General features: G+C 42.3%; 1 protein-coding gene and 1 pseudogene across 4 annotated transcripts in view; both read right to left on the bottom strand.

The window, feature by feature from the left end:
* Window positions 1-13,688, bottom strand: part of NTRK2 (neurotrophic receptor tyrosine kinase 2) — a 328,863-nt gene that overhangs the window by 99,111 nt on the left and 216,064 nt on the right. The window lies entirely within an intron of this gene.
* Window positions 5,454-5,884, bottom strand: LOC112808567 (10 kDa heat shock protein, mitochondrial pseudogene; annotated as a pseudogene).

Raw genomic sequence — 13,688 nt, 5'->3', positions numbered from 1 at the left:
ACAGTGAAGATTTCCATTCTCTCCAAATTAATGCAATTCCCATCAAAATCCCAGTGAAATTTTTTGTAGATATTGGCAATATTGTTCTTAAAAATGTATATGGAAATGCAATATATAGGATAGCGGAAAGTAGTTTTGAAAAGGAAGAAGAATGAGAAGAATCAGTATATCTGATTTCAAAACTTACATAGCTACAGTCATAATGGCTATGTGCTGCTGATGGAGAGAGAGACATGTAAATTAATGGTTAGAATAGAGAACCCGGAAATAAACCCACACAGCTATGCCCAACTGATCTTTGAAAAGCATGAAAACACAATTCAGCAGAAGGAAAGATAACTGTAGTGGGTTGAACAGTGGCCTCAAAAAGTTATGTCTTGCAACCTCAGAAGATGACCCTATTTGGAATAAGAGTCTTCATGGTTGTAATTAAGGTAAAGATTTCAAGATGAGGTCATCCTGGGTTCAGGTGGGCCTTAAATCCAATGATGAGTGTCTATATACAAGACAGAAACAGAAGGCATAGAGAGTGTGCCCACAGAGAGAGAAAACAGCATGTGAAAATGGAGCCAGAGATTGGGAGGTGATCGGTCTATAAGCCAAGGAACACAAGCATTGGAAAAGGCGAGGAAAGATGCTCTGCTAGAGCCATTAGAGGGACCACAGCCCTGTCAACATTGATTTCGGACTTCTGACTTCCAGGAATGTGAGAAAATATATTTCTGCTGTTTTAAACCACCACGTTTGGGATAATTTCTAGGAAACTAGCAGCCTTTCGGCAAATGGGGCTTGAGCAATTGGACATCCATGGGCAAAAAAAACCCTGAACCATGACCTAAGTCTTGCACCTCATACAAATACCAACTAAAAACTGAATTATGGACTTAAATGTAAAACATAAAACTATAGGACTTTTTTTGGGGGGGGAAACTAGAAAGAAGACTATCTTCAGGATTTAGGGCAAGGCAAAGCTTTCCTAGATTTGACACCGAAAGCATGATCCACAAAGGGAAAAATTAATTAACTGGACTTCATCAAAATCAAAAGCTTTTGCTACACATCCTCTTATAAGAGGATGAAAAGACTGAAAAATTTGCAAGCCACATATCTGATAAAGGACTAATACCCAGAATACATAAAGAATGCTCAAAACTCAACTTAAGAAAACAACTAACAATTCAATTAGAAGATGGACAAAAGGTATGAAGAGACATTTCACGGAAATGCATACAGATGGCATATGGCAACCGAGCACATGAAAGGTATTCGAAATAATTAGTCATTAAAGGAACAGGAAGTGAAACCCCAAGGAGATATCACTACACACCTATCAGAACGGCTGAAACAAAATTTGTGGCAACACCAAAGGCTGGCAAGTGTGTGGAGAAACCAAATCACTCATCTGTTGCTGATAAGAATGTGAAATGGTGCAGCCATTAAAATGGGAAACAGCCTAGATGTCCTTCAACAAGAGACTGGTAAGCAAACTCTGCTACATCTGTACCCTGGGACACCACTCAGAAACAAATAAAACAAACTATTGATACACACAACAACCTGGATGAGTTTCTGGAGAATTATGCCAAGTGAAAAAAATCCAGAAGGTTATATCTTGTATGACTCCATATATATAAAATTCTTGAACTGACAAATTTATAGAAATAGAGAACAGATTAGTGGTTGCCAAGGGGTTAGGGCTAGAAGAGAAGAGCCTGGGAGGGAACTGGGTGTAGCTATAAAAAGGCAGCATGAGGGATCCATGTGGTGATAGAAATGCTCTTGGTCTTGACTGTATCAATGTCAATATCCTCGTTGTGATCTTGTACTATAATTTTACAAGCTGTTACCATTGGGGAAAACTGTGTAAAGGATACATGAGATTGCTCTATATTATTTCTTACAACTGCATGTGAATCTACAATGATCTCAAAGTAAAGAGTTTAATTAAAAAATGTCAGAGATGTGCCTTGTGCCATCGGATATGTTTTTAATATGGACAAAGCATGTTACTTGCTTGTAAAGAACAGTTTGCCACTAAAAGTTACCATTCATTATTAACAATTATGGCTTTGGTCCCACCTGCATCATCAGTGAGCTCCTTGAAGGTCTGACTCATGTATTATTTATCCATAAATCCCCCACAGTGCCTAGCAAGCACCCTGCTATGTAATAAGTGCTCAATAAATGTTTGTTGACTTAATGTTTTTATCAGTAATTCACTGAGTATGCGAGTATGTGTATTGTGCACTGTTAAAACATCACTTGCTGCAAATGAGAAAAACATTAAAGAAATGTGTCATGAAGTAAATTAGTGCCATCCTTAAAAAAGCAATTAGATCTCCTTTATTTTTTTACTAGTGTTTTATTTATCTTTTCCTTTCTTTGTTTTTATCTGATAACAAAAGTAATCGATAGTCATTATAGAAAAGTTTTCAAGTCTAGAAAGGTGTAAAGGCCTTTCACTGCACCTATTTTAATGACTAGATGAGTCCCTTCTGATTTGACATGGTATGCTTCCAAAAGGCTTGACCTCAGTTTTCTTGTTCATTGAGTCATCCATTCATCAGATGTATGTTAAGGATCTCCCAAAGGCAATCATACAAACGCAGAGTTGGACATGGCTCCCTACATTTTACAAATGAAACAGACTCACTTGTTTGAAGGGTCCGGCCAGAGGGAGCCTGTATCTCTTTTCTGGTATCCAATATCCGAATAACCTCAGCTTCCTGAACTTTGACATCTTAAAGGAACAGTGCTCCCCAGTTAATGATAAACACAGCTGAGTATTTCTTTAGCAGTAAAGGTTTTCAGAGAATGTCTCTAGGGGGCATCTCCTGGTCTGGCACCACAACCAATAGAGAAGGCAAGAAATAGCTAAATGGTATTGACTGGCCCTTATATAAGACACTGGGGGTTTCAGAAACTATAAACTTGGACAAGATTTTGAATGTATTCAAATGTATTCAAAAATAGAGCAAAGCAAAATACAACATAGGATGAGATGATAGGGTCCATAACCACTTGATATTTACATCAAATTTATGTGCTTGGGAGAAGTAGGAAAAGCAAAGCAGGCATTAATCTTTAAAAGAAGAAAAAAACAATATCTCCAAAGACAACCAGGCAAAATCCATTACTTTATCAACAGAGTGGATTATTTTCATTCCCTGCTACTTGTTGATGGTGTAAATTTTATCCACCAGCCTGAGCAGAAGTAGACAAAGCTCTTGGATTTTTGCCAGACAGATACAAAAATATGTGTGCTATTTTTTGTTCCATGTGTTAAAAGGCACGTTTAACTAACTCAGAGAGTGTGTTTCTGTTTCTTTATTGTTCCTGTTGGTAATAATGGGGACCCAAGAAACCCAGACTTTTACCAAAATATTAAGTGGGATTCCAAATTCAATATGTTTCTTAGCTCACTTTCTAAAACATGTTCTTTTGCTACAGAAATGATTATGCAACTTATCCAATGAAACCCCTTCTTCACAGGTGAGGGCCTTCTAACTGGGTTTAACATCCTTTTTTTCTTTTCTTTTTTTTTTTTTTGCCTTTCATATATAACCATTTAGTTGAAACCTGCATTAGAAGGAGTCCTGCCCACCAGAACCAGAGTTGTAGGTGTCAATCAAGTTCACACCGAGCATCATTTATAGCAGTGTGATGCTAAGTACATTTTTTTGTGGTTTCAATGAGATACACATGTTTCAATTCAGCAAATACTGATTCCAAACTGAGTCCAGAACTTCCAGAAACATCCTAGCCTCCACTGTACTTTATAGAAATGATTTGAATTTCCCCAAAAGCATGCTGGACATTTTTGAGCCTCATAATTGGTCAAGTTTTTCTTTTCTTTCTTTTTGCTTTTTCTTTGTTAAGGAAAACAAGCATTTAAAAATTACTTTTGCAAAAGGAAAAAGTAAAGAATAATCCCCGGTTGGGGGGTGGGGGTTGTATACTGATAAGCACAATTTACCAAGGAATAAACAGAAACATTGAAAGCAAAGCAATCTGTCCACAAGCAGAGCAGACAGCTGCCCACGTGTGATTGCAAGGGCACCCAGAAGGCACTCCTGACTGCAAACTTCTCTCACCTATTACCTTCCTTCTACAGGGACCTGGTTGTTAGGTGACGGGGTAGAGCCTGCTACCATCCACTAACCCGGGGGCCCTGAGAGAGGGACAGGGGATGGGTCTGTTTGATGGAAAATACACTAAGTCTGGCAAGAGTCACTGATGTGGGGGTTGGGCAAAGGTGGGAAGAGGCAGCCAGTTGCAAGGGCCAAATCAAATCTCAGCCACTTTCCCTTTTGTCCCTGCCACACTCAATGCCTGGGGGCCCTGCCACCAGAACACAGAGCCATGTATCGTCTTCTCCTGAAGGTCTGTCTGCCCATGGTGGTCTGGTGAAGCCGCCCTCCATCGTTACTGATTGTCTCCACCTCACAATTCCATCGTCCGTCTTCCTCTCGGCTGCCAACCTCTTCACTCTTCGTCTTCTCCTGTCTTGTCATTCCCACGATGCTGCTTCTCTCATTTCCTCGTCTTTTTCCTCTTCTTGCTCCTTCTGAATTCTAGACATTCCCAAGCCTGGAGTTCTGGAATGGGCATCCTCTTCTTTGTTTTTCCCCCTCTTAACATCTTCTCTCCAACTCCAACGATACACTTCTTTCAGGCCTCAAAGCTTTCCTCCATACAGATCTTTCTCCATCAACAACTCTAGCCCCATGGCTCTTCTGAGCTTATTCTCCATTTTCAGCTTCTTTTGCGCCATTTTCTGGGGGTGGTTGTTTCTGTCTCTCACCCCCACATTGTCCCCCACAGTGTCCTTAGATCTCCTGTCTCACTCTTCCCTCACATGCCCAGATGGAAACAAAAACAGTTTTGGTTTTCCCTTCTCCTCACAATCAATGGCCAAATCTCACGCACCCTGCCTCTATCATCTCCCCCATGTCTGTCTTCCTTCACGCCCTTCACTGCCATCAGCTTGACAAGACCCTTCGTCTTTTCATCTGTATTCATTTGGTAGCCTCCCATGTAGCCTCCACCTACAGGAGGCTTCCGACTAACCGTCTTAAGGCACCACACAAACAACATGATTCCCTGATTTTGCTTGCAAGCCAAATGAAGAAATATTTTTTTTTAAAAATTTTATTTATTTATTTGAGAGAGAGAGAGAATGAGAGATAGAGAGCATGAGAGGGAAGAGGGTCAGAGGGAGAAGCAGACTCCCCGCCGAGCAGGGAGCCCGATGCGGGACTCAGTCCGGGACTCCAGGATCATGACCTGAGCCGAAGGCAGTCGCTTAACCAACTGAGCCACCCAGGCGCCCCAAGAAATATTTTTTTATATTGCAACCTGGTTACACATAAGTCAGTGTTCACCTAAAATTTCATATAACATATTTACTCTCAATAGGGTGATGCCCTTTTTTTTTTCATGAGTTTGGATACCATTAGTTTATTATAAAAGAGAGACATGAAACTTATTTACATGATGAAAGATTTCACAACTTCACTGGAATGGGCAGCTTCACTTCATGCCATTTTAATAATGATTTCAGTCCACATACGTTCCGAGAATGTCACCATCTCTAAATAAGAAAAAATCCTTGTCATCTAGAACTACTTTGGTGCCTCCATATTCTGGGAGAAGAACTTTATCTCCAACTTTCACACTAACTGGTTGAATCTCTCCACCCTTTCCTTTAGAGCCCGATCCAAAAGCTACTACTGTTGCTTGCAACACTTTTCCTTGAGATTTTTCTGGAAGCATAATACCTCCTTTGGTTACAGTTTCAGCTGCGCTCCTTTCAACTAAAACTCGGTCAAAGAGGGGAAGAAACTTTCTAAACGCCTGCCCTGCCATGACGCCGACTGCCGCAGTTGGTACTAGGGCGATGCACTTTTTAAAACTCAACTTAATTCAACTTCATTTTGATTTCCCAAAAACTGACTTCTATGACCCACTAATGAGCTGACACATGCAGTTTAAAAAGCACTCGCTTACGAGACAATTTGGTAAAAAACTTATTTTCCTCTTGTCCTCTCTTATATCCTACTTTCTGTCATTCAGAAGTAAAGAATTACATCATTCTTTAATTATATCCACTACATCTTTTTTTAACATAAAATTTAGCATCTTAACTCCTTAGAAGTATACAGTTCAATGGCATTAAGTACATTCACACTGTTACACAATCATCACACCATCCATCTCCTGAGCTCTCTTTATCTTGAAGAACTGAAACTCTATACCCATTAAGCAACTCCCCCTGCCTCTCTTCCCCTAGGCCCTGGCAACCAGCATTTGACCTCTTGTCTCTGTGAATTTGACTACTATAGGGACCTCCTATAAGTGGAATCATAGAGTATTTGTCCTTTTATGGCTGGCTTACATCACAGCGTAATGTTGTCAAGGTTAATATATGTTGTAACATATGTCAGAACCTCCTTCCTGTTTCAGGCTAACAGTCCATTATATGTATGTGCCACATTTTGTTTATCCATTTATCCATCGATGGACACTACTCACACTTTTAAAGCCCTGATCCTGTGCCCACTTCATTTCCTTGTACATTCCGAGTTTCTCTCTCTCTCTCTCTCTCTCACACACACACACACACACACATACACACACACATTCTAAAATCCTACCTTGGTAGGTATGGGGATAATAGTGTCACCTGGTGTTTCACTGGAGGAAACTTTCCTTCCCTCAACACCTCTCCCGCCTTCTTCCTTCCCCACTGTATTGTAGCTTCCAGAAGAAGGTGTCTCTACAGCAGCAAATTCCCGCTCACGAATGTGCACCTTGTCTCCCTGTGTGCCTTCCGCTCTCATCTAATGCTTTCCATCACATGAGCATCATCTCACTGTCTTCCTATCTCTACTTCTATTTATTAAAGGAAAAAACAAATTTTTAATGCTCCTCAAGATTGACAAACAGTGGAAGTGTTGGAAAATATTGGTATAAAAGAGAAGAAAAGCCAGAGATTTCTGAACAAAAATGCAGATGTTTTATGTTGCACTCAAATACTTGGATTATAACAACATTTCTTTTGACTATTTTTCACTGCAGACTAGAGATTTGGCTTTGAGCAAAATAGACTTATGTGAGCTAACCTCATGCTATAACCACCATTTATAAAATTGTTCCTATAAGAGTAATGCATCTAAATTTTAAAAAACAGCTTCGTAGTCAAGAAGCATATGTAATGTGAGAGAAATATCTCCTCTCCCTTCATACAATATACCTTGTTACTTGAAATAATATCACTAAAGTTTTCTCTCTGCTATCAGTGGAGAGGCAGAATTTGAATGAAAACATTCACAGAAAACTCAGATGCCTTCTTAGCAATTAACTTCTGCTTTCTCAACTATATTTTCTTAAACAACAGTTGTTATAAGATAAGAATATTACAGTGGTGAATGGTAGTGAGAAACCATCCACAGTGAAAGTAGAAAGAGGAAAGTCAAAGCAAAGCATGTAAGAAACCATAAGTTAGAGGCCATGATTGAAGAATGAATGGTTGCCTTGCTGAGAACTTTTCTTATTAAAATTCAAAGGTATTTATAAAGATTAAAAATTAAGTTGGCTGGAGTTATACAGAGAGGCAAGTTCTCTGCAAATTCCATTAATAATTAAACCTTTTATAGCATTTTATGTGACTCCTGGAGGAATGCATTAAAGACACCGTGTGTCCTCTGCCCAGGGTTAGGCAAGAAGCCAACTCAGCGATGAGGATTAGAATTCATGAATTCTCAGCTCAGAACACCATGTGCTGGCATACAGGGTAAGAAAAAAAATAATCTCTAATAACTTCTGATTAAGAAAGGGAGGCCAGGGAAGAAGGTGTTTAGAGGTAAGGGCATTTCCATACTTAAGCGGGTTTTTGGCACCTATCAGATTTTTTTCTCACTTCTTCTCTTTGGCATTGCAGGTGCTGTTCATTTAGATTCACTAATTTTGAACTGCCTGAAGCAGCTGTTCAGTAATGGTTGCAGCATCTGCTGAGTGATACTCCAGGTGGGGAGTTCTCCGGGTTCACTGGTGAAGCAGCCCCCTGAGTCAGTAAAAAGACCACTGGTCCCAGGCCAGGTAAATGTCTTTAATATATTCAGAAGGAAGGAAGGAAGGAAGGAAGGAACGGAGGGAGGGTGGGAGGGAAGATGAAAGGAAATGAAAGAGAAAAGAAAGAAAAATGACAGGAGAAAGAAAGGGACATTTTCCTGCCTACTAAGGATACACTGCTTCTTCTACTTGGCCTCTTTCACATAAAAAAAAAAAAAAATGATTTGGGGCACCTGGGCGGCTCAGTGGGTAAAGTGTCGGACTCTTGATTTCAGCTCAGGTCATAATCTCAGGGTTGTGAGATCGAGCCCATGTCCACCCCGTGCTCAGTGGAGAGTCTGCTTGAAATTCTCTCCCTCTCCCTCCCTCTCTTGCCCCCCTCTTCATGTGTGCTCTCGCTCATAAATAAATAAATAAATAAATAAATAAATAAATAAATAAATAAATAAATAAAATCTTAAAAAAATTATTCCTTGAAATCAAAGACTTTGCCCAAATTAAGATAGAGTTAGTATCTTAGTTCTGGGATGATCGTTACATGGGAACGGGAAGGACGGACAGGAGGAAATTGTGAGGATATGATTAGCTATAGGACATCACCAAATGATCAGCTCTAAGGTATTGCTCTGCTCCATCCCATGGCTTCCATCCTCAGAGGCACCCCATGGTCACAGCCTACACCCTGCAGCTCCAGCTGCCTCCCAGGGAAGATTTGCCCAGGACTTCTGTTTAATCTGTTGGCCAGAACTGTGTCATACCTCTGCAAGAGAGTCAGAAAGGCCAACAGATCTTTCTGTGATGATAGAAATATTCCAGCCCTGCTGACCTCCTTCATAGCTATTTGAAATAAGGAACTAAAATCTTAATTTTATTTCATTTTAATTCTAAGGAACTAAAATCTTAATTTTATTTCATTTTAATTCAAAGAGCCACATGTATAGATTGTTCAGTTGAGCAGCCACATAGACTCAAACTTCCCTTATCTCTTGCTTACATGGTAACTATAATGAGGTGGGACGGGGTGAGGAAAGGGATGAAGAATCATGGAGTTAATTTGTTTGTACACGTGGGAAACCAAGCTAGTCACTTGACAACTGTGGCACTTAGACCTCTCAGAAGCTACAGCAGGCTTTATTGTACCCATTTTACAGACGAGATAACTAACACTCCATTTAAGGAAATTTGCTGACATCATAAAGTTAATAGCAGCAGGGTTGAGTTTTGAACCCAAGGCTTTCTGACAGCAGAGCCCATGCTGCCTCCACCATCACAGAGACACAGTGGAGAGGAGTCAGGGCTCCTAGAACAAGCACCCAAAAGTCGAAGGGCGAGACTTAGCAGATGTTCTTTAAGTGGAGTGGCCTTCTGTTGTCTCTACCTTTCCACTACTAGTCCTGTGGATTCGTTTGCCTACTTTCCTCCTCCTTATGATAATCTGAAATTTTAAAAAATATATTTTTTTTGGTAAAACCAATGTATACTGTTTACAAAAATTCAGATTTCTCTTACAAGTACCAAAAATAGAAAACAAAACAGCACCCCAAATCCCACTCCCAGTCCTGAAGCTTTTCACTTCACTTCTCTTTCTCTCGACCCGCTGTGAAATAGAAGACAGATTCACAGATTCACCCTAATTCCCAAGTCCCTAAAGGGTGCTTGTGGATCCGTTGAACCATTCAAAGAAGAACACACAGAATTGTTTAAAGTTCCTGGTGGGAAAAAGACAAAGACCCTTAAAGTCAAAACCACCAAGAGTACTGATGGTCGTCTTTAGATTCAACTGCTAGTAAGTAAAGTTACTAAAGGAACGTGCACCCATACTTGGAAAGGAAAAGTGAGTCTCTGAGCATTTGGAGCAGTGGGGGTCATAGTGTAGACGTGGGGAGAGCTGGGCCTTTAGCGAAGAAGCCGGTCAAATGAAGGGGACACGAGACCCAGAAGTTAGCCACCCTCTCCAGCTCACTCCCCCCGCCCTAACTCCACGTTAGGCACATCCAACATATTTAGAAAAAGCAGGGTTATAAATAAAGAGACAGACAAAAATAAATATGCTCTTCATAATGATTTGGGGTTTGTTATATAATCAGTAATTATGGTGCACTTATGCTTATTTTATAGGACTTAGAGCAGTGTTTAAGCTTTTAAACTTTTAACAGTGCTTACAGTGATTTATATTTATCTCTTCATTTTGGGAGTTCTATCTGTGAGCTATTTGCTGGAAAAAACCTTAAATATGCAACATAATTGTATATCATCCTTTAGAAAATGCCATTCCGCGTACGATGTTGCACTGGGTAATTTTATTTCTAGGTTAAACTGTGAAGCGACCGTCTACTGTGGGGAGTCCATTAGCACCACCCGCTCCTTACACCTGTGACCTCCTCAGTTGTCTTTAGATCAGTATTCTGCTTCCTGATGCGTGCAGGAGAAAACACTCTTGCACTCAAATTGATAGATATTTCCAGGTGTCGAAAACTTTTTAATTGAAGACTCGGGCAAAGGGATTTCAAACGAACCCATAAAATGGGGCGTTTGCATTTTTTATTTTATCCAGACTGTCCCCTGTCCCCTCGGATGAGCCAAAAAGGCTCTTTGATGTCACTGAGGACACGGATCTCCGTCAAGCCAAGTCTTTGTTCAGAGATAAACCGAAAGCACTAAAAACACCCTCTCCTCGGTAACTTCTAAGCTGCTGTGTACTTCAAGTCTGCGTGTGCACATAGTAAGAACGAGGCCCGTCTGTCCAAACAGAAAGGCCTACTTCCCCTAAGTGCCTTGGATCCAGCCACAGGCAGACGCAGTTTCCGGTGTCACGGCGTCACCTGGGACACCGCAAACAGCTGGGGTCGTGGAGGCCGTCTTTCGGGAAAGTGACAGCACCCCGGATGTCCTCTCTGAGACAGAAGCCTACGTCCCCGAGCCCAGACACCAGACACCCGCTCTGAGGCGGCTTCGTGAGTCTCATCAGCAAGCGTCACTTCCCACCTGGGGGACAGAGGTTGTAGCACTTCCATCAGAGACGACTCTGTCTTATGAAGCTGGTGTTCTAAGCCAACAGTGGCTATCAGGGAAAGAATAGGCAGTAGCAGAGAGGACCTTTCCTCCTTGTCTTGTCTGATCGGCTTTTCTGCCTCTGGCTCTCCTTGCGGGTCAGAGGGAGCACGGAGCCCAGGACAGTGGGTCTGGCCTTCCGCCCACCCTAGGGCTAGGTGGTGGTTCCCGTAGCTACAGAGCCTCCAACATCCCTGGGTCTGTCCTGCACAGGACTTTTCAGCTAACATTTCTGCCCTCTGCTGCCCCCCGTGTGGCAGGAGCGAGATGGAATTGGCCAGCCCAGCTAATGTGAGTGACCAACACGTGAGCTATCAAACAGAAGGGCCCCAAGGAAGTGGCTTGTGAGGCCACGGAGGGAGCGGGTGCTTACTCCTGTGCCTTGTCCTTCTGGGTCCTGCTGTGCCAATCCCACATGGGTCCAGGCCTCATTCTCAGCCTCATGATGTTTTTGACCAGAGACAGGACTCGAGGTGCGAGCACCCAAGGGACTCCTTTGCCAGCAGGCAAGTGACCATGGAGACTGGTGCTACAGGCCCTGGGGCGGAAGTCACCACCGAAGCTCAAACGATGTCACAGCAATACCCACAGCACAGGGTCTTGGGGGAAGCAGGACATGGTGGTGAAGGACTGAGGCTTAGAAGGGGACCTCTTCTACTGGCAGGCTGTCTAGCCACGAGAAGTCACAACAGCCCCCCCCAACCCCAGGCTGCTTCCTGCGTCAAATGGGCACAGTGACATTAAGAAATGGGCACAGTGACATTAACAATAGCCGCGTCACTTTCTTGGAGCTCTGACAGTGACTCCGGGAACAGACCGATGAGCCATTCTATGAAAGGAAGGTGTCCCCCCACCCCTCTGATGCCCACTCCTCCTGCTTCTCATTCCCAGCCACTGTCAGGGAATTCCCAAGGGTTACCTTGGCTCCTCACTGACCCATTTATTCTCACGTATCCCAGTGGCCATCCTTCTTATCGGGAACCCCTCGGGGTTGTGAGATCAAGCCCCGAGTCTGGCTCCTCACTGGGAGTGGAGCCTGCTTAAGGTTTTCTCTCACCCTCTCGCTCCACCTTGCCTCCACTCTCTCCCTCTCAATAAACATAAATAAATAAATAAATGTATGGTAGGAGATAATTTATTGTGTAAGTAGTACTACTTATGTAGTCAAAAATAACAGGGGAAAAAGGCATTTTGTTGAAACGTCTATTTCTTTAACATAAGCAAGAGCCTTTAAAAAAAAAAAAAAGATTGTATTTATTTAGAGAGATAGTGCACGAGTGGGGGAAGGGGCAGAGGGAGAGGAAGAGAGAGAATCTCAAGCAGACTCCAAAAGCGCAGAGCCCGACGCAGGGCTCGATCTCACGACCCTGAGATCATAACCTGAGCAGAGATCAAGAGTCAGATGCTCAACTGATGGAGCCACCCCGGCGCCCCACAAGTGGAGCCTTTAAATGTACTTATCCTCTGCCATTTTCCTTTCAGAGATGTGTAAAAGGGCTACAGCACCCAGAATACTGCAGAACACGACATCACTTTAGAGACACACCATAGAGAGCTAACATGAAATCACTTCTTTCCTTCCCATTTTGCAGGATTCCACAAGACATGAGAACTGGGTTAGCCTTAGGGACAAAAATATGTGCTTTCAAATTTCTATCACGGCATGCTATATCCATCCAACATGTTACTGCACCTCCTCCCAGACAGGCAGTGTTTGGAGCACTGAGGATATAACAGTGGGTAAAGGAAACCATAATCCCTACCCTCGTGGAGCTTGTGCATTCTTGAACAGTGCCTGGCACCACCGAGCGCTCAACAAATAGTTGCTGAACAAATGCGTGCATGCACTTTCACCTGAATGACCAAACCATCCACTCAATCTAAATTAGCTATATCATTTCTTCCGGAAGTGTAGCCATGCGCATAACTAAAGTTGCCTTGTTGAGAAAAAAAATTAAAAACAGATCAACCATCTTTGATTTGGTTCCCCGAGAACCTATCTTAACAGAACAACAACACCAAAGAGAGAAAGAGAGAGACAAAGACAAGAGAGAGACAGAGAGAGGCTAACTCAAATGGGGCAGCCTGAGAATCCTAGGAAAATGCTATTTAGAAATTGACACGGTCTTCTGCAAGAGAACATAGCAGTGCCCTATCACACCCTTTAAGAATCTCATCAAATGAGTTAAAGATCTCAAGGCACCGTTTGTCCTTTATTGTTAGGCAGTCAATCCCCACCCGCCTCCACCCAGCAAGCAAGACCCTTGTACTACAGTCTTCTCCTGCTTGCGGGGCTGAGTGGCAGAAGGGAGCAAAACCTGGCAAAGGCAAGCCTTAAGAGCTTTATGTTCCCTTCCCTGCAACACTCTATTGATTTGCTCACACTCCCCAAAGATCTGAGACATTTTATAATCGTGACCGTAATTGAATGCCATCAGGGGTTCGAAGGGACTTCCTTCTTCAACATTTAAAGAGACGATAAAGCATCATTTTAAAAGCCGTAAAACCTTACCAAGAAACCAAGGCAACCCCACAGACAAACTCTGCCTTTCTGAAAAACCTCT

The sequence above is a fragment of the Callorhinus ursinus genome, unplaced genomic scaffold (genome assembly GCF_003265705.2).
Source record: "Callorhinus ursinus isolate GAN/ISIS: 27379988/994484 unplaced genomic scaffold, GSC_fseal_2.0 scaffold39, whole genome shotgun sequence".
NCBI lineage: Eukaryota > Metazoa > Chordata > Mammalia > Carnivora > Otariidae > Callorhinus > Callorhinus ursinus.
This window is presented reverse-complemented; position numbering and strand designations above follow the sequence as displayed.